Raw genomic sequence first — 19868 nt, 5'->3', positions numbered from 1 at the left:
CATTAATGGGTATTAATTGCAATTAAGGTATAAATTGATAGTTTAATGGATTATGTGTGTAAAATAAGGTAAAATGAATGGTTAAGATCCCTTACAATGCGCTACAATCCATTAGTTATCCCTTAATGTGTAGTATACTTGATTTGTAAATTAAGGTGTAATATTTGTTTTTTACAGTACTGACATTTAACTTTTCCGGCCTTTTATTGCTACCTGTCCCAACTTTTTTGGAATGTGTAGCTCTCATGAAATCCAAAATGAGCCAAATATTTTGCATGACATTACAAAAGGCCCCACTTTCAACATTCTATATGTTATCTATATTCTATTGTGAATGAAATATAAGTTTGAGATTTGTAAATTATTCCATTCCTTTTTTACTCAAAATTTGTACAGTGTCCCAACTTTTTTGGAATCGGGTTTGTAAATTAAATGAGACTTCTTATAGTTATTAATTTAATATGAGTAGATTCAAAAAGAAAACAAAAATGAATTTATTAACACCTAAACAAAAATAGGAGTTTGTGAAAAAACTGAAAATGTGTAAATAGTACTTATAAAAAGATATTTAAATAGAGTAATAATCATCAATTTTAATCAGTGCATTGATTTGAATATATTCAATGCAGCCATTTAAATCTAAATAATATTCTTTATTAGGAAAAACAAACTCAAGTGCAAATGAAGGACACTTCACTTTATTTTAAATGTTGCAATTACGTTCAAAATGTTGAGCCCTTGAATGAAAAACTAAGTCAATACATAAATCAAATGATATAATACAATTATCAAATTATATAAAACAATGAAAGACATTAGTAAATAATACCACTGAATTTAAGCCAAAACATGAGAAGCAATAATCAATCAGACAATCGTTGAAGCAAAAAAGCAGAAGTTTAAAAAGTAATTCTATACAACTGGAACTGTGCATTATAACTATAATGCAACTACACTGCCAACACAGTCTCATGTCAAGCCAGAAGTGTGCTTGAGGGATGGGGCTTTGTTTCACAGATTTGAAGCATCCAGTCTCACGAAAAGCTTTTGGAATAGCCTACATCTGAATTCGTTAAACACTGAATATTGTAAACTCCTGAAGTGACAAAAACAGCACCTTAATTATAGGTTGAAATGTTCAACATGTTGCTTGAATGAAAAAGATATCAATACACGTATCAAATGATGTGTAAATTATAATACAATTAAACAAAGACAGACATGAATACATAATTCCACTCCATTTAATGCAAAACATCAGAAGCAATATAGAATAATAATCAAGGACGACAATACACATATAAGAAGAAAAGCTGAGGTTGTAAAAGTAATTCAGTGCAACTGGAACTGTGCATTATAACCTTAATCTGACTACACTACCACCACAGTCTCACGTCAAGCCAGAAGTTTGCTCTGGAGGGACTTCTTTTGACAGCTTTGAAGCATCCAGTTCCAAGAAACGTTTTTGGAATACCTCAAAGGTATACTTCAGCTGCCTGGGTGATGTGCGTGATGAATCACATGCGTCAAGGGAGTCTTGTGCAGTGGCACTTGTCAAGGCAGCATCAAGGGATTGCTCTGAGATGCCACTTCCAGTGTAGCTTTTATTGTGTGGTACTGAATACAAATTGAGCACAACTGGTTCGATTGTCACAACCTTAAATTGTGGATTTGTGTTTAAGCAGTGGAGTTGAGAGTAAAAAAAAAGTCCTCAAAATCTGGATAAAAATATTGCAGGCTGAAGTCATTGGTGATATGTCTGCTTGATAGTCAAGTTTAGCTCCTCCATGGATTCTGATATTCCGGATGAAAGAGTCATCCCTGCTGAATACCTAGTTCCATGGTAAGTCAGTGTTTGACAAATGTACACTTATCAGCTGGGGGAACAGTTTCTTAATGGACTTCTGGATTTCAACATGCAGTAATTCCAAAGGCAAAGATGACACTTTACTGATTATCGGGGCAGGCTTAGCCATCTTTCTTTGCCAATTGTAAGCCATCATCAGCTGATGTTTTGTTGAAAGTGACAATAAGACATTCATGAAATTGCTTGAGAACCTCACTATACGTTTAAAGAATCTGTGTTTGGCCTCAAAGTGCATAGTCCACAATCCAACAAGAAGACCAAAGGCTTCTATAAGTGCAGGATAGTGCTCTAAAAAATGGTGTTTGGTTGTCAATCTCAGCTGAGGTAAAACGTCTTGTAATCTATGACGATACTCATATTTTCAGGTCAAAATAAGGTAACACATTCAAGGGAGTGGAAAGGGGCCACAGCGAGGCTCTTCTTGATCCAATGATTAGTGGAAGTGACCTTATGAGTGCCTAGTTCTCATGAGCATTTCTTCCTATATTACAACAACTAGCAAAAGTTAGTGGGATGGACTGAAGGCAGTTACGATCGTCTGTAAACTTAAAAGGCAACTGCTTAATTAAGTCATTAAGTTCTGACAATGTGAAGTATTTGTTCTTAATGAAAGTATTCAGACAGTGTGCCAATTCTGAAAAAGCAATGCCTACAAAAAGGTCATGGAGTAGGTCAGGAGGGTAACATCTAACAAAAGTGAAGTGACTCTTGACAAGTATATTGCAGAAAGTGAAGAGTGCTGTCGAGGGGGTGCCAGGGCCCAATAAACTGCAGTGATCTTGTGTTTTTTACATGATGTTCCTAATGGGTTAAAAACCTCAAAATCAACATTGAGAATGAATGCTACTCTGAATTGTTCCTCTACAGTGAAAAATGAATTTTTGCTTGGAAAATTCCCTATCTTGAAAGGATTCATACCAAGTGGATGTGCTTGGTTTGTTTTGTTAAAACCTTAAGTGCAATATCCTTATTGGTCAATATACGCTGCAAGGTCTGAAGAAGGGGCACTTATTGAAAGCTGAGATTCTCCTGTGAATCAAGGAAACACAGTTTCAACAAACTCAAACTGTTAATTGTAATACTGTCTTCTCTTATACAAAGAACCAATGGGCCCATCTACTCCCAGTGCTTTGCTTGTAGGGTGTGACTTGCATAGTTCCTCTACCAACTTAGTATCAATTTCCTCATCTACAGCACAATTAAACTTCTTCAAACTAGCATCAACATGCTGACAAATTACAGGAGCAGAAGCTGTGAATATAAAAAGCTCCTTCACCAAATCATCAATTTACCAGAAACATTGCACACACTTTCCAAGTTCAAAAGAAGTGACCCAATTATTTTGTGAATTTCATCTGATATATCCACAGGAGGCTTAATACTGGTATTCTCATAATCACTATCCCCTGAGACTAAACAATCAGATTCATTTGGTAAAGTTTGGTGTCCACCAATGACATCTGGCTTAAAGTCTTCGAGTGAATGAGGGTTGTGAATTCTGCTTTTGTGCGTAATAAATGTTCCACATATATTTGTCTTAAATGTACATCCAACAAAAACGCACACTACAGTTTCATGACTCCTTAGGTGATTGCCATGGTGTTGGAAATATTCCTTTTCATTTGCCTGAGCAAATAACACGTGAAATAGAAAGCTACTCCTGGCCCCCAAGATTCATCTTCTGCATGATATCTTGACAAATGTGTGTACAGAGCTCTCAATGTTCTAAAGGAGCATGGACAATCGTAACAGAGGCAATGTACTGAATTTCCAACCTCAAACGTCCTGTGCTGTAGTCTAATGTTACAGAAGATCTCCCCTTGTTGTTGCTCTAAATCCACAGATTTTACATTGCCATCTAATTTGGAGGTACCTAAGGAAAACACAAAGTTTTAGATATGAGACGTGCCTTTCAGCTTCACACTGCTTATTTGCAGATGAAAACCATCCTTGTAAGTGTCAGAGCAGCTGGAGATCAAATGAGGAGGTAGAAGATGGAGGTCCAAAAAGCCCATGCTAGCAAACAGTCTCAATAGTACACTAGCATGACAAGCTAACTCACACGACAGCCATGACACAGGCCTCAACACACTGCTTTCCTAACAAGCAAAAATATGCATGCAAATAAATGAAATAGCAGCTCTAAAATGTAACAATGGTAATACTTAAAACATCTGTACAGTTAGTGTAACTTTACACCACATTTACAACAAAAAAATCAAAAGTGCAGAGAACGCGTACCTTCTCGCAAATAGTCCAGAAGAGAGGAAGTCAAACCAGCGGAAGTGCTGGAAGTGGCAAAGCAAAATTATTGATTGAAAACTTTATCACCCCTAAATTCACTCACCTCCTCGACATGACATTCATTGCATTGAGTGAATAACAAGTCTCTCGGTTACCACTAATCACTTTATACACTCACCTAAAGGATTATTAGGAACACCTGTTAAAATTCTCATGAATGCAATTATCTAATCAACCAATCACATGGCAGTTGCTTCAATGCATTTAGGGGTGTGGTCCTGGTCAAGACAATCTCCTGAACTCCAAACTGAATGTCAGAATGGGAAAGAAAGGTGATTTAAGCCATTTTGAGCGCGGCATGGTTGTTGGTGCCAGACGGGCCGGTCTGAGTATTTCACAATCTGCTCAGTTAAGCTGATAGAAGAGCAACTTTGACTGAAATAACCACGTGTTACAACCGAGATATGCAGCAAAGCATTTGTGAAGCCACAACACGCACAACCTTGAGGCGGATGGGCTACAACAGCAGAAGACCCCACCGGGTACCACTCATCTCCACTACAAATAGGAAAAAGAGGCTACAATTTGCATGAGCTCACCAAAATTGGACAGTTGAAGACTGGAAGAATGTTGCCTGGTCTGATGAGTCTCGATTTCTGTTGAGACATTCAGATGGTAGAGTCAGAATTTGGCATAAACAGAATGAGAACATGGATCCATCATGCCTTGTTACCACTGTGCAGGCTGCTGGTGGTGGTGGTGTAATGGTGTGGGGGATGTTTTCTTGGCACACTTTAGGCCCCTTAGTGCCTATGGGGCATTGTTTAAATGCCACGGCCTACCTGAGCATTGTTTCTGACCATGTCCATCCCTTTATGACCACCATGTACCCATCCTCTGATGGCTACTTCCAGCAGGATAATGCACCATGTCACAAAGCTCAAATCATTTCAAATTGGTTTCTTGAACATGACAATGAGTTCACCAGATCTCAACCCAAATAGAGCATCTTTGGGATGTGGTGGAACGGGAGCTTCGTGCCCTGGATGTGCATCCCACAAATCTCCATCAACTGCAAGATGCTATCCTATCAATATGGGCCAACATTTCTAAAGAATGCTTTCAGCACCTTGTTGAATCAATGCCACATAGAATTAAGGCAGTTCTGAAGGCGAAAGGGGGTCAAACACAATATTAGTATGGTGTTCCTAATAATCCTTTAGGTGAGTGTATATAGGCGTGCATTTCTCAAAAACAGAAATAAAGATAAAAATGTTTTTGCTATAGGTACAGGACTATTTTGCATTCGGCAATACACAAACACAAAATAAGTGGCGAATAAAAAAAATTACAAATAAAGTGGGAGCATGTCATATGGCAACTAGCTACATTTACACAGCTACATGGCTGCCTCTTCCCCTCCTCACTTACATCCATGCTGTGCACGCAAATAATGTGGATTAATTAAGCTATGCAGCATGTACAGAAGAAAACATAGCCATCTAGCTAGCTAGCTAGCACTAGCTAATAACAACATCTTTTTATCACATTTTAAATTTAAGGAACAGTTTGCAGGTGAAAATAAAATGTTTCCTTACCTTAGTCAACCAGCACATTAATATTTGCGAGATGAGCAACGTGGAAGAAGATGGCCATCGGCACTCATGTAAGTGATCCCTGCTGGATCAAAAAAAGCGTTCTTAGACCGGAAATGCTTTTCAACTAAAATCTGCCTGACTACATTCGGTTGGATTCACTCAATATTCTCTCTATTTGGAATTACATAAACAGAATGCTAATGTTTTATTTAACTACAATAAGTGGATTTGATTCTGTACATTTCTTATTTGGAATGTACTTAAATAATTTCCCAAAAATCTGGAACACCATTTTTTAAAATATATTTTACAAAATACATTATTTAAAATCTACATGGCTACAGAATAATTTTTTACATTGCACAGTCACTCTAACAATGCAACCTAAGGAAGTTTTGTTCATGGATTATTGAAATAAAAGGTCAATTCTGATAAAGCCACATTGTATAGCCATACTGTAACACCCCTGAATTCCAGTCCTTGTTTTGTCGTCTGTCTGGACCCTACGTTTGTGGTTATACCTGGACTCAGTTTTCGTTGATAATCATTTACACCTGTTTTCACTTGTGTCTTATGTGTCTATATTAGGGCGGTCCTTAGTGAAACATAAAAATATTTATTAGAATTTGAAATAAGGCCCCCTTGCATTTGATCTATTGTGGTATAAGGGTTAATGATGTGACATGCAGCTTTTTGTGTCCAACTGCATTACTTTTGTTTAAAATAATAAAAAATGATCCTTACAAGCATCATTTCATTCTATAAAACATTTGAACATATTTTAGTGTATCATAAAAAATTTATATATTTTATTTTTTGCCATCTAAAGGCCTCAAAAAGTCAGATGGTGCAACCGTCCGAGCCAATTAACACAATGTGAAAAGTATTAAATATGGAATTTAAAAGGTAAGGAAATAAAAAATAAATATGGGGGCATACTTTTAAATTGAAGACCTTTCAAAAGAAACAAAATGTACTAGTTTAATAGCTCTTAAATTGTTTGGAAAATTGAAAAAAACCTTTGTCCGGAAATTTGCGTATGTGAAATGTCAGGGCGGCGCAACCACATTCATAGAACTTTTATTTTGAAGTGATGAGGTAAAAGAGTGGACAGGATATTGCATCATCAAAAGGACCTCAACTGACCTTTACTGATGAGTGAAAGGTTTGTAAATCTCTCTCATATATTCATAAACATAGCAACTTTCTCTTCATAGTTAGACTTTTTACACTGTCAGGTGGTACAACCAATGTAAAACTAAGAACAAGTTACTTTAATATAAAACTCTTTATTGTATTATAAAATTGAATGAATTAACTTAATTCAACTAGCAAAGACAAAAAGTTATATAGGTGTCCAAGAAAATGCCTGTATAATTTGAAATTAGTAGAAAATGTCAGGTGGCTCAACCAGTAAGTCACGTGGCACAACCAGAAGGAATGTCACTTATGGATCAAATAAACATGTTAACTTCAATTATTTAATTGTATATTTTTTAATTAAATGTACATTAATAGTTACTATTTACATTAAATACCTTTATGATTATATTTAAAATATATCTCTTTCAGGATCCAGATCTCATTGGAAAGTTTGTATTGGTGAAATATGAGGAGCAGCCATTTGTGGGGCAGGTTCTTCAGGTAGTTGATGAGGAGATTGAGGTCAACTGCATGCAGCAGTTGGGCAATAAAAATGTGTTTACTTGGCCCCATCCTGCAGATGTGATATATTACTACCTAACCGATGTTCTCCAAGTTATATCAGAACCAGAGCCTCTTAATTCTCGGCACAAACAGCTTACCCATGCAGGCTGGGCCAGCTTCAGTAGACGCACCTAAAAATAAGAAATTACAGTGAAAACACACCAGGCGCATAGAGCCCGCGTAGCGGCCTAATCCCAGGCCTGGGCATTCATACCGGACGCATTTCCACATGCCGGTCACAAAACGATCGTTGTTAAACATTTCAGAATGTCTTGTTAAGAAAAGCTTTATAGTTGTTTGTTGTTATGGTTATCCATGTTTATTTTGTGCAAGTTATATTTTGCAATCCTGTTACTATTTGAGGGGATTAATGTTTTAAATTCCCAGTACTTTTGATGAATTTACATATTTAAAATACATATTTTCAGTGGACATAAGCAGATGTGTTGTTTTTTAAACAAACAAACATGACTGTCGGTCAACTACTGTAAAATTGTATTAATTAGTCAATTCTATTCATTGTAGCCTATTCAGTTTCTACCAAATATGAAGCGTCATTTTTGTCATGTAATGTTGCCCAAACAATGTTGTTTGTGATCAGTTAGATACGGTTTATTTAAATGGACTGATAACTCGTTTTTAATCTTTACCAATTGTACTTTAATAGACTGTTAACAAAGACACCTGTGATTTTTTTATTCTGTATTGTAATTAAAATTAAATTTTTCAACATATTTCTTGTCATTATGAATCTTGTCAGGCGGCACAACCGCATCGTCAGGTGGTGAAACCAGGTAAAATACTACTTTAAACCAAGAAATAGTAGATTAAAGTGAACATAAGGTTGGAAAATGTGATGGACATAATTATACTATATAAAAATATACTTTTTAAATTTGTAAAGTATTTATTCACATTTTAAATGTAAAGTTGGATGTTGGTTAACCAAATTACCCACCCCCTGCAATAAATTATGCAATAGTTTGTTTTAATACCAAGCTCAACTACAAAATAATAATTTGTTAGGCACAGTAGACACTCAGGTATGTTTACCAAAAAAAACACTTAGAAAAAAAGAAGGAAGTGTGTTTTTCGTTGTTGAAACTTATGGTTGCGCCACCTGACATTTTGTGGTGAAAGTGGTGAAATTGCAAATACAGTCTAAAAATGTATCAAAACCCCTGTAAATGTTGTGCAACCATTAAGACTTGTTTAAACACTCTTTCTCATCTCTCATCTTCATCCGTTTATCCGGTATTGGGTTGCGGGGGCAGCAGCTCCAGCAGGGGACCCCAAACTTCCCTTTCTCAAGCCACATTTGTCAGCTCTGACTGGGGGATCCCGAGGCGTTCCCAGGCCAGTGTCGAAATACAATCTCTCCACTTAGTCCTGGGCCTACCCCGAGGTCTCCTCCCAGCTAGAAGTGCCTGGAACACCTCCCTAGGGAGACGTCCTGGTGGCATCCTTACCAGATGCCCGAACAACCTCAACTGGCTCCTTTCGACGCAAAGGAGCAGCGGCTCTACTCCTAGTTCCTCACGGATGGCTGAGCTTCTCACCCTATCCCTAAGGGAAAAGCCAGACACCCTTCTGAGAAAACCCATTTCAGCCGCTTGTACTCGTGATCATGTTCTTTCCGTCATGACCCAGCCTTCATGACCATAGGTGAGGGTAGAAAGGAAAATTGACCGGTATATCGAGAGCTTTGCCTTCCGGCTCAGCTCTCTTTTCGTCACAACGGTGTGGTAAAGCGAATGCAATACCACCCCCGCTGCTCCGATTCTCCGGCCAATCTCCCACTCCATTGTCCCCTCACTCGTGAACAAGACCCAGAGATACTTGAACTTCTTTACTTGGGGTAACGCCTCATTCCCTACCCGGAGGAGGCACTCCATCAGTTTCCTGCTGAGAACCATGGCCTCAGATTTAGAGGTGCTAATCCTCATTCCAACCACTTCGCACTCGGTCCAGTGAGTGCTGAAGGTCACAGACTGATGATGCCATCAGGACCACATCATCCGCAAAAAGCAACGATGAGATCCCCAGCCCACCGAACTGCAACCCCTCCCCACCCCATATACGCCTCGATATCCTGTCCATAAAAGTTACAAACAGGATTGGTGACAAAGCGCAGCTCTGGCGGAGGCCAACCCCCACCTGGAACGAGTCCGACTTACTACCGAGACCCCGAACACAGCTCTCACTTTGGATATACAGGGATTGAATAGCCCTCAAAAAGACCTCCTCACCCCATACTCCCACAGCACCTCCCACAGTATCTCCCGGGGGACCTGGTCATACGCCTTCTCCTAATCCACAAAACACATGTAGACTGGATGGGCATATTCCCAGGCCCCCTCCAGGATCCTTGCAAGAGTTGTTCCGCGACCAGGACGGAATCCGCATTGTTCCTCTTCAATCTGAGGTTCGACTCTCTGCCGAACTCTCCTTTCCAGTCCCTTTGAGTAGACTTTCCCAGGGAGGCTGAGAAGTGTGATACCCCTGTAATTGGCACACACCCTCTGATCCCCCTTTTTGAACAGGGGAACCACAACCCCTTGATGCACCTAAGACCTTTAGACCACAGCTCCCCGCCGCAGCTTCGGCAATGGAGGCTTTGAACATCGACCACTCAGGTTCAATGCCCCCAACCTCCACAGGGATACCAGAAAAGCTCCGCCAGAGGTGTGAGTTGAAGATCTTTCGGACGGGGGCCTCCTCCAGACGTTCCTAGTTCACCCGCACTACCCGTTTGGGTTTTCTCGGTCTGTCCAGAGTCTTCCCCCACCCCCTGACCCAACTCACCACCAGATGGTGATCGGTTAACTCTCTTTACCCGAGTGTCCAAAACATGCGGTCTCAGGTCCGATGACACGATCACAAAATCAATCATCGACCTTCGGCCTAGGGTGCTCTGGTACCACGTACACTTATGAGCATCCTTATGTTCGAACATGGTGTTCGTTATAGATAATCCATGACTAGCACAGAACTCTAACAACAAACGACCATTAGAGTTCAGATCAGGGAGGCCGTTCCTCCCTATCATGCCTCTCCAGGTGTCTCCATCATTGCCCGCGTGTGCGTTGAAGTCCCCCAGCAGAATTCAGGGTCTCCAAGAAGGCCAAGTACTTCGAACTGCTGTTCGGGCATATGCACAAACAACAGTCAGAGACCCCCCCCCACAACCCGTAGGCGTAGGGAGGCGACACTCTCATCCACTGGGGTAAACTCCAACATAGCGGAGAGAGAGTTGACGTTCCATGTCCCCAGAACCAGCCCCTGCCACCCATATGGCAGCGCACCTGACCCCAGCGGTTCCTCCCATGAGTGGTGGGCCCATAGGATGGAGAGGGGTGTGCTACGTTGCTTTTTCGAGCTATGCCCGACCGGGCTCCGTGGCAAACCTGGTCACCAGGCGCTCGCCGGCGAGCCCTCCCTCTGGGCCTGGCTCCTGACGGGGGCCCCGGGCTTCCTCCGGGCAGGGTAACGGCTCCTCTTCCTTGTTTGTGCATAGGGGTTTGTTTAAACACACTTCCAAATAAAAAATAATTTATTCTGTCAATTTTTAAAGACTATTTTAAAAACACATTTTTAAAAACCTTATTTGTCTATGACCCATAAAAGTATTATTAAACCAGAAAAGGAATCAGGCAAGAATAGTTCAGCCAGCATTGCCTGACATTGGTACAATAACTATCAATATAGGTGAAGATAAATTACTTTTAAAAAGCAGGCACGGATGCATAATTCAAATATCCACCAAATATAGTTGCACTATAACCATAAACAGTTTTATTTCATGCTTACTATAAAGAAGCTACTGAACGTTGTAGCCAGCGAAGTTTTTGTCTATCCTGACCCAAAAAGAATGCACGGATGTGTACTTCGGAGGTCCACCAGAAATAGTCTCAATATAACCATAAAAAGTTTTAAATTAGGCTTACTAAAAAAAAGCTACCGAATTTTGTACAAGCAAAGTTTTTGTCTATCCGGAAGAAATGCTAATGCAAAATTTGTTTTGACAGTGACAAGATTAGAATGAGGGACCTATTGTTTGCAGGTTCGCTTCTCTAACCACTACGCTATTTAACAAGGGGTAATCAGTCAGTTACAGTCAGCCACACACTCACTACTTTGTTTATAAAGTAAAAGCAAATAAAACACTGTATTTCAATAAAATGCATGCAGATGTAACACAACGGCAAAGTGCTTTTGCTAGGCAGTATTTCTTCCTCTGCTGACAGTTCGCACTGCCCTTGACTTGACTCGAACCCGGGATCCTCTGCTTCGCAACACATGACCATTCCAAATGTTTGAACTATAAAAAAGGTACCAATTGGATAGCCTCTCTGTGACATTTCAAGCTAACTATTGAGTGAGTTTAATGAGACAGAACAAGTGCAAGACAGTATAGGCTATCCTTTCACCTTTTTCTAATTTTATTTTACTAAACAGTTACAATCAAAAACTTTACAATAACTAAACAGGTTGCTTAAAGCAAACTTTGGTCAGGATGTAGAAAATGCTGCTTTATGAAGCTTGCAGTTTTTTTTACTATATAATAGTATAGTTTATAATAGTTTCGAGAAACACCTTGGTGCCGACCGAAAGTCCTTCTTAATCCTTATAATAATGTAAAAATAATACAACTTACAAGAAATGCTGGAAGCAGTTGTCTTTAAAGGCACGTCTTAGGAGATTCTCATGTAGTCTGAGTTTGGATTTTTACTGATTAGCAATCATTCCTGGAAACTGTACAGCATGTTAAGGTATCATTTGTTAGCTACTACACACCTGCATGTAAGAAGTCTGGGCATATTGACATTGACCCTAGGTAGCTAGATATACCATCATCATCAGTGGGTATACCATTTTCATTGGTTACCTGCTTGGTACCCAAAATCATAATTGCTAAGTACAACAACAGTTAGCCATTAATTTTACTGTGTAAGTTACCGTCACAGAAGCCCAGATGTTACGTCTGAAAATATGGATACATTTTTCTTCCAAAATATGTAAATACAACTTCTCTATATACTGTTGAAGTCTATCACTTCCCAGAGTTGGTTTGATGGAAAGGAGAATAACACACCAGGTGTCAGGTCAATTCCAATACCGTATATTCCGTTTATTACAGAAGCGCTGCCCCACAATGTCTGAAGATCAGCAGTCACACAAGTATTATTTATACTCCCAATATGTGTAAAAAGCTGGGGGGTTGAGGTAGCCAAGTATGTGTGCCATTGGTCCAGTTTATGTTCTTTACCTTATATGTGTACGTGCAGCCCAACCATCATCTTGCCCTTTGTGGTTTCTGTCTTGTCTATTCTTAATTCACCCATGCCCAGACTATGTGTGTGTGTTGTTAATCTGTCCCCCTCTATTTCCTGTTAGTCTGACACACAAGCTTAGTCTACTCTTCCACCCCAGAAACAGCCTAAATAAGATTTCCTGTTTTCTACTTGCAACTTTCAGTTTCAGCTTATGCTACAGCATATGCTACAGCATTGAACATTTTGCTTCAATGCTCACAACAGTTTAACAGCTTATACATTCAGTGTATCCACAATTCCCCCTTTTGATCTCTCCCCAGAGAGATTACCCCAATTCTCCTAGCTCCAGTTCCCCCGGGTCATGCTGTTCCAGTACAGGCATCAGCATCCCTGGTGGCGGTCCTGGAGCCTTCTCGATGGCTGTAGAGATCACTCTCATGGCGAGCCCTTTTTCCACTGGCCGAACATCGAGGTCATCCATTCCTCCAGCGGGTTGTCTATCCCAGAATGCTGTATGCGACCCCTTGACATAGTCCAATTCAATGCCTCCAAATTTCCTCAAGCAGGTGTCCTCAGGTGGGGTCGTGAACCTCTTCGCTGGGGGAATGAAGACCCTATCCCGACTTGGGAAACCTGTAGCAACATCCAACACACATATCATTATTCCACCAATGCCCATGTACCACTTCATTCTATCATCATCTCCCCAGACCTTTCTCTGTAACCCTGTCATCTTGGTACGAGTGGTAGGAGCCACTCGGTGTCCTATACCCCCTTTTGTTGCAGTATTCTCTCGGTTCCTTCCCCTAAAAGTCTATTCCCCTGGCGCCGTCCTTTGTCTCCTTCTCTCGCTCATAGTCCTGCAGTATCCTGGGGTCGGCTCCGGGCACCGGTCCGGCTGGTTTTGGTCCTCCTTCCGTTCACACTGGGGCGAGCTCCTCCTTCCCGGTTTGGATGAGGTCCGTCAGCGACCTCCCTGGCTCCTGCGCTGGTGTGCACTGGCTCCAATGGTACCACGTCTCTCCCTTGTCCCTCAGGCGGACCGCTTGGCTCCGACGACTTTAGCTTGATGACCTTCAGCAGCACCCACTCCGCCTTGGGCAGGTCCTGGTCCAGCGGGTGCAGGTTCTTCCTTTCTCCAACTCTGTTGAATTCTGAAACGAGTGCTTGCAATTAATCAAAATACACACTGTGATCTTTGGGCCATTTTTCCCTTTCCGGGACCGCAGGCCCCGCAGCTGGTCCTGGAAACTGTCTCCCCATCAGCAGCTCGTATGGGGTGAACCCGGTGGTCTGATTTAACGAGCATCAAATCGTCATGAGTGCCAGTGGCAGTGCATTTACCCAGTTCAATTTGGTCTATGCACATATCTTAGCCAACTTGTTATTTAAATTTTGCTTCATCCTTTCTACCTTTCCCTGGGACTGTGTGTGGTATACTGTGCCAAAAGCATGTTTTAGGCCCAGTAAGCTCTCTACCTTCTGTAAGTCACTTCTTAAAGTGAGTCCCGTTGTCTGACCTGATTTTCTCTGGGAAGCCATGTCTGGGAATGTACTGGTTTATTAAACAATTGATTACTGTCTGGCTGTCTGTCACAGGTGTGTCGAGGTGCGTGAATAAGGGAGCCAAACGCAGGGAGGTAGTTACTCTTCTTCCTTTCTTTATAACAAAAAATGGCACGCGTAACAACAAGAGCGCAAAAGCGTGCAACAGCTTTGCAATTACAAACACCAAACATAGAACAATACCACACAAAGACGCCCAGAAACAAGGGAACTAATATAGGCAACCTAATGAGGGAATGGACACCAGGTTTGTGAAATAACAAGACAGGACAGTGCTGTGGGAGGAGGAGCGGCGTGGCTAGAAGGCCGGCGATGACGCGCACCGAACACCACGTCGGGAGGGGTGGCGCGCGTCCTCCATTCGCGTTCTCGTTACACTGTCCTCCTTTCTTGCCGGCCAGGCCTCTGGCCACCCTGTGAACACATCCACACACACCAACAGATACTGGCAACCCCGTACTGGATCCCCCATATCCGTGTAATCTACCACTATCTCTTGATGGGGAACGCCCCCATCTCAGGTTTAATCGTCGGTTTTGGATTGTGGTGTGTGCAGATGGTGCATGTCTCAGTGTAGTTGCGTACCATGTCTTCCATAAACGGGTGCCAGCAGTGGATCTGAGCCGGCCCCACATGTCCTAACCCATGGGCTTCTGCAAATTTATCTCCCTGCATGGCTGGTGGAAGTATTACTCTACCGTCTGGCCCTCTCCAGAGCCCTCGCGTCTCTGTTGCTCCTCCCTGTCGCCAAATTGTTTTCTCTTGTGGGGAAGCCCCCTTTTGATGTCTCACTAGCTCATCTCTCTCAGGGCCTTCTCCCCACCCCACTTCCTCTTCTGCTCTTACCATCATCACATGCGGAGTATACCCTGCTGCCTGTTTTGCTGCTGTGTCTGCCGCTTGATTTCCCTGAGCCACTACGCTATTTGAGTTATCGTGTCCCTTACATTTTATGATTGGTACCTTTTCGGGCAGCTCCAGGGCCTCGGCTAGCTCTCTCATCTCCGCCTCGTGTTTAATCGGTTTGTCCCCTGCTGTTCGAAAACCGGCTTTTAACCATTGACCTAGCTCCACGTGCGCTGCGCCTACTGCATATGCCAAATCTGTGTAGATATTTACACGCTTCCCTTTGGCCTGCCTGAGTGCCTCTATCACTGCTCTCACTTCTGTTCTCTGAGCTGACTGCAGCCCTTGGAGTCTCTCTGCTTTGACCGTGACTAGACCCTGTTGTTAGTTTCACTACCGCAAACGCCGCCCTCAGCCCTTCTTGTTCGTGTCTGAAACAGCATCCATCAGTGAAGAGGTCCTCTGCCCCTTGGAGGGGTTCTGCCTCCAGATCAGTTCGTGTCTTACTCTCCCTCACTACCTCTTGCACACACTCATGTGGCAGCCCCGTCCCCATCCGGTCTGCCATGTTTATCCCCTCGTGTGTGAATGTCAAATTTGGAGCCCTGTGAATTTTGCTTAGGTGTTGTTGCCTGAGGGAAGTCATGGTGAACATCTGTGAGTTTACATCCGCCACTACACTGTGTGTTGTGAGTATCTGAATATGATGCCCCATCACTATGAGTGCCCATTTTTTAATGAGTCTCGCCACCCCTGCGGCGTGCTGTGTGCAGGTGGGGTGCCTTTTTTGGATTATGGTGTGTGCAGATAGTCCTATGGTTGTGCGAATGGTTGTGCGGTGTGCTGGTGAAAGCCCCGCTCCCTTCTGTGAGATTACTGTGATGGCAATTCCATGTATCGACACTCTTAAAGGAGTAAGAAACAGAGACAAAGTTCTCTTGGCACATTCTAACAGTTTTATTAACTATTATGCAAATATGAGAGACCCGTCAAACGCTTAAATACATAATCATCCGAGGAGTCTCTAACTCCATACATGAACAATCCGTATTTATTACATAGAAAAAGGGGTGTGGTAAGTCGTTGCCTATCGGTCTCATGTCAATCAAATACATGCCCTTTTTTCTATCACATGTCCTGGGCTTGACACAAGGGACATGGTGTCTTCCCTCATGTGGTTAACTTTCTCAACCCTTTAGGGAAACTTAAAGCATCTAGACAATCTACAGGTCGGTATATGATTAACCCTACAACCTACTGTGACCAATCAAGAATGCCCCCTAAGACATATACCAGATCCCCTTCCTACATTCCTAAGGAACAGTAAAAACATGGCCCAAATACCTAATAATCCTCTGATATTATACAGACATGTGTGTCACAATCAAAGTAAAGATGTACATACCAGCCAATAGAAAGACAGACATTTCTCAAATGTACCTTAGTTCAAAATTTCCATAACACTCCATCCTCTTGATACCATGTCAAACCTTGGTATCAATCCTTAAACAGTTTACTCATTAGGATGTAGAATGCAACAAAACAGTACTTTTTAACAACATGACCCAGTCAATATTATTACCCTTAATGATTAGAGAACGGAACAAATCTGAAATGTCTGGATCCTCATTTACATTCTTCTAGACCTTTACCTTCGTATTAACTCCAAAAATGACACATTGTCATTATACAGAATCATAACATAGTACAACAAAACCTTTTATGTTAAAATCATTGGTCAAAGAAAATTAATTCAGGTGACACATATTGACAGTATGGGATATGCATCATCCACATGAGTGTGTTACCACCTATCACTGAATACATTCTTCAATTAGTCACTGTTACAAAGTTCTCTCATGCCAATTACTTGATTCACTGAATAGTCCTCTCCGTGGTTCCATTTAGATGTACTTCCAAAGTCATCACAAATGTTCTGCTCCTTCAAACGTCAGACAGTCAGTTATGAACCATTTCTTGGCAGGTCAGTGTAACAGAACGTAAAAGTCAGATGTATATTTCATGGTGTTGTCCTTCTTTCTAGCTGCTTTATCAGCCAGGCCAGGAGAATCTGTGTGTTCTCCCTTGTGAATTCCAAGATGACCAGTTTTAGCTAAAGGTTCTAAAGCTAAAGGCCTGGTAGAAAGTGACTTCAATTCACTGTGCCTAACCTTTAAACACCGAAGCCCTCCTGTAGCGTGTGTCGTCGACCCCAGGTTCCACTCTCAGCTACCTGGACAGTAGATGAGATGTACCTGGTATGGACCCAATCAGCGTAGCATGATGTCGTGCAGTAGAACTTTCCGCATCCCGTAAACATTGTCCAGAACTGGAGCTTCCTCGCTTCCATCCTCTTGGTTGGAGGTTGCCTTCTCCATCACATTGCAGAATCGTCAGGACTCTAATCAGTCCAACTCACAGGAACCCAGCATCCTGTAGACGTGCGGCACCTAGACATGCAGCGCCCCAGAGTAGACTCCTCTCTCAGCTGTAGGACAGTCTGTCTCTGTGTCTGTGAGATCCATCTCACCTCAGCCACCTCACAGTTGTCCTTTTAAGCCAAGCTCAGTCTCTCTCTGGGCTCCAACAAGTCCTCTATTGCCGAATCGCTTTCAAGTGTCCTGTATCTGAAGTGTGAATTATCCTTGAGAAGATTAGTTTCAACTGCACAGTACATCATCACAAATATGTCCATTACGTTAGCTTGTTGCATCTCGCTGATGCATTAGAATCACACACTATCCTATATTTCCAATATTTCTCTACTTCCTTTGTCAAAATAGATTAGAACAGTTGTAATCAATAACAGTATTGTTAAAACATTCTGTTCTGTTAGTGTAGCAAAATAACAATTCCACTCTTTTCTATAGTTGGTTTAACAACCAACATAAAGATCAGAAGAACACAATTTCCCATTTCTCATTACTGTTCCAATAACTCATCAGTTAAGATAGTTTGCTTACATTGAAGCACCATTCTCTAATAGTAGTTCATGAACAATTCTCAGTTCACCTATATAATTTACATCTGATTGTGTTGTATCGGAACTACAATCAAATTCCCAATTGTTTCACATAAATGATGAAATACCTTATTGCAAATCAAACATTTCACACCATCTTGAAGGTCAGCTAACATAACTGTTATTTAGCCTAATTTCTCTACAAGATGAAACTCAGTGTGAATGTCTCCAAGTCTCCTATAATCCTAGCACATAAAAGACACTTCTGTAATCCTGTCATAAATCATGACCCCCCCCCCCCCCCCTCTCCAGAGCTCTCCCTGGAGTGGGGGGTGGTCTACTAACCAAAGGATAAATCCAATCTCATAGGACCGAGTAGTGTTATCTTGAGGCCAGACAATAGTAAACAAAACATTTTGTCTCATCATTCACCTCACAGAAACCTCTGTTAACAATTTACAATAGTAAACAAAACATTTTCTACTAGGACAGAAATTAAATTAGAATTAGAATACCCAATTTTGATAATGTCTCCAGTAAGTTTGTTTCTCTTCTAAGAGAATTCAAACATATAAGGAATAACAAAATGTGCTCCCTGCACGTTTTTACCCACTTATTCCATAATGCATGAGATGAATATGATTACTTCTAATCAAATATTAAACTAACTGAACAGTAACAGTTAGTTATTGCTTAGCTAAACCATTTCAAAATGGTAAGATGTATTCCACTCAACCATAACCATGTTAGATTTTGTATAAAACAAACTTCTCAAAAAACCCAATTAGACAAATACTGTAAAGGGATGTTGATTTTAACAGATGCCAATTTTCTGCTATAACTTGTGGAAACAGAAAAACAAAAATTCTCTAAATACCTATTTAATTCGCTTTGAATTCTAAGTTCAACTCATAATCATCATAGATAATCATTTCATACAATTCCCCCCTGCTTTCAGGACAGAGTCAACGGAAAATGAGTCCAAGCTTGAAAGCAGAACCATTACAGGACGGACATGAAAAGAAATTCACAGTTGGGAGGAATCTAACAGCCAGTCAATAAAAGTCGCAAACAGAACATCTAACAAATTCAAATGTGAAAATGATAAAACATCCACAAAGAAAATCAGAAAAACTATTGTACCACACTGTCGCTCGTGGGAAGGAAGTATATTGAAACAACACCCAAATTAGCATCTCAAAATTAGCCTTTCCACAGGCAACAGCCAAACCAAGGTGAAACAAAACAAGCATCATGACTCCATTTACCTCCTAAAGTCTAGGGAATTCTCTCAACTTTAAATGTATGTCTATGTTATACTAAATAGTGGCAGTCAGCCAAAATTGATACTTTCATGTAGATGTCATGCAAAGACATCAAATTTGTTCTAGCAATTAACAATGTTGGATGACTTAAGGTCTCCACCCTTACAACAATTTGTCCCAAAGTCTTAAATGTCAACACTAACGCGATTGAGAGGAAAATGCATTTAGCTTTCACTTAATGGTTGACCATCCCAAACCTGAATATGCTTGTGTTGGTAAAATTACCCCAGATGAGAACAGTCTGAACACTGGAATTTAACCCGCAGTAATAGGCTACCTTGACATAATTTTAAGGGTGGCAGAAGCCATCCCAGTGGACCTGCCCACCCTTCCCGAAGCTCTGAGCTCCACACATTTATGGTGAGCCATTAACATGGCCACATGTTTGTTTATGGTTCTCAGACTATACTATCAATTTAGCCTACATTGTTCGTTAACTGAAGATTCAGATGTGGTGTCCCACCCATCCTATAGTTT

The 19868-nt window shown here is 41.2% G+C and overlaps 1 long non-coding RNA gene across 2 annotated transcripts; it reads right to left on the bottom strand.

The window, feature by feature from the left end:
- Positions 1-715: 715 nt before the first annotated feature.
- Positions 716-6209, bottom strand: LOC105007473. Of its 2 annotated transcripts, none has more exons than XR_002196504.3 (4): positions 6166-6209; positions 5710-5788; positions 4109-4155; positions 716-3740 (listed from the first exon to the last, which is right to left on the bottom strand). It is a non-coding gene; the product is annotated as an uncharacterized LOC105007473 (long non-coding RNA). The 2 variants fall into 2 exon arrangements; XR_827551.4 differs by having other exon boundaries at positions 5710-5791; positions 6166-6199.
- Positions 6210-19868: the final 13659 nt, after the last annotated feature.

This window comes from Esox lucius, chromosome 4, assembly GCF_011004845.1.
Source record: "Esox lucius isolate fEsoLuc1 chromosome 4, fEsoLuc1.pri, whole genome shotgun sequence".
NCBI lineage: Eukaryota > Metazoa > Chordata > Actinopteri > Esociformes > Esocidae > Esox > Esox lucius.
Note: the sequence above shows the minus strand (reverse complement) of the source record. Positions and strands in the feature narration are given on the sequence as shown.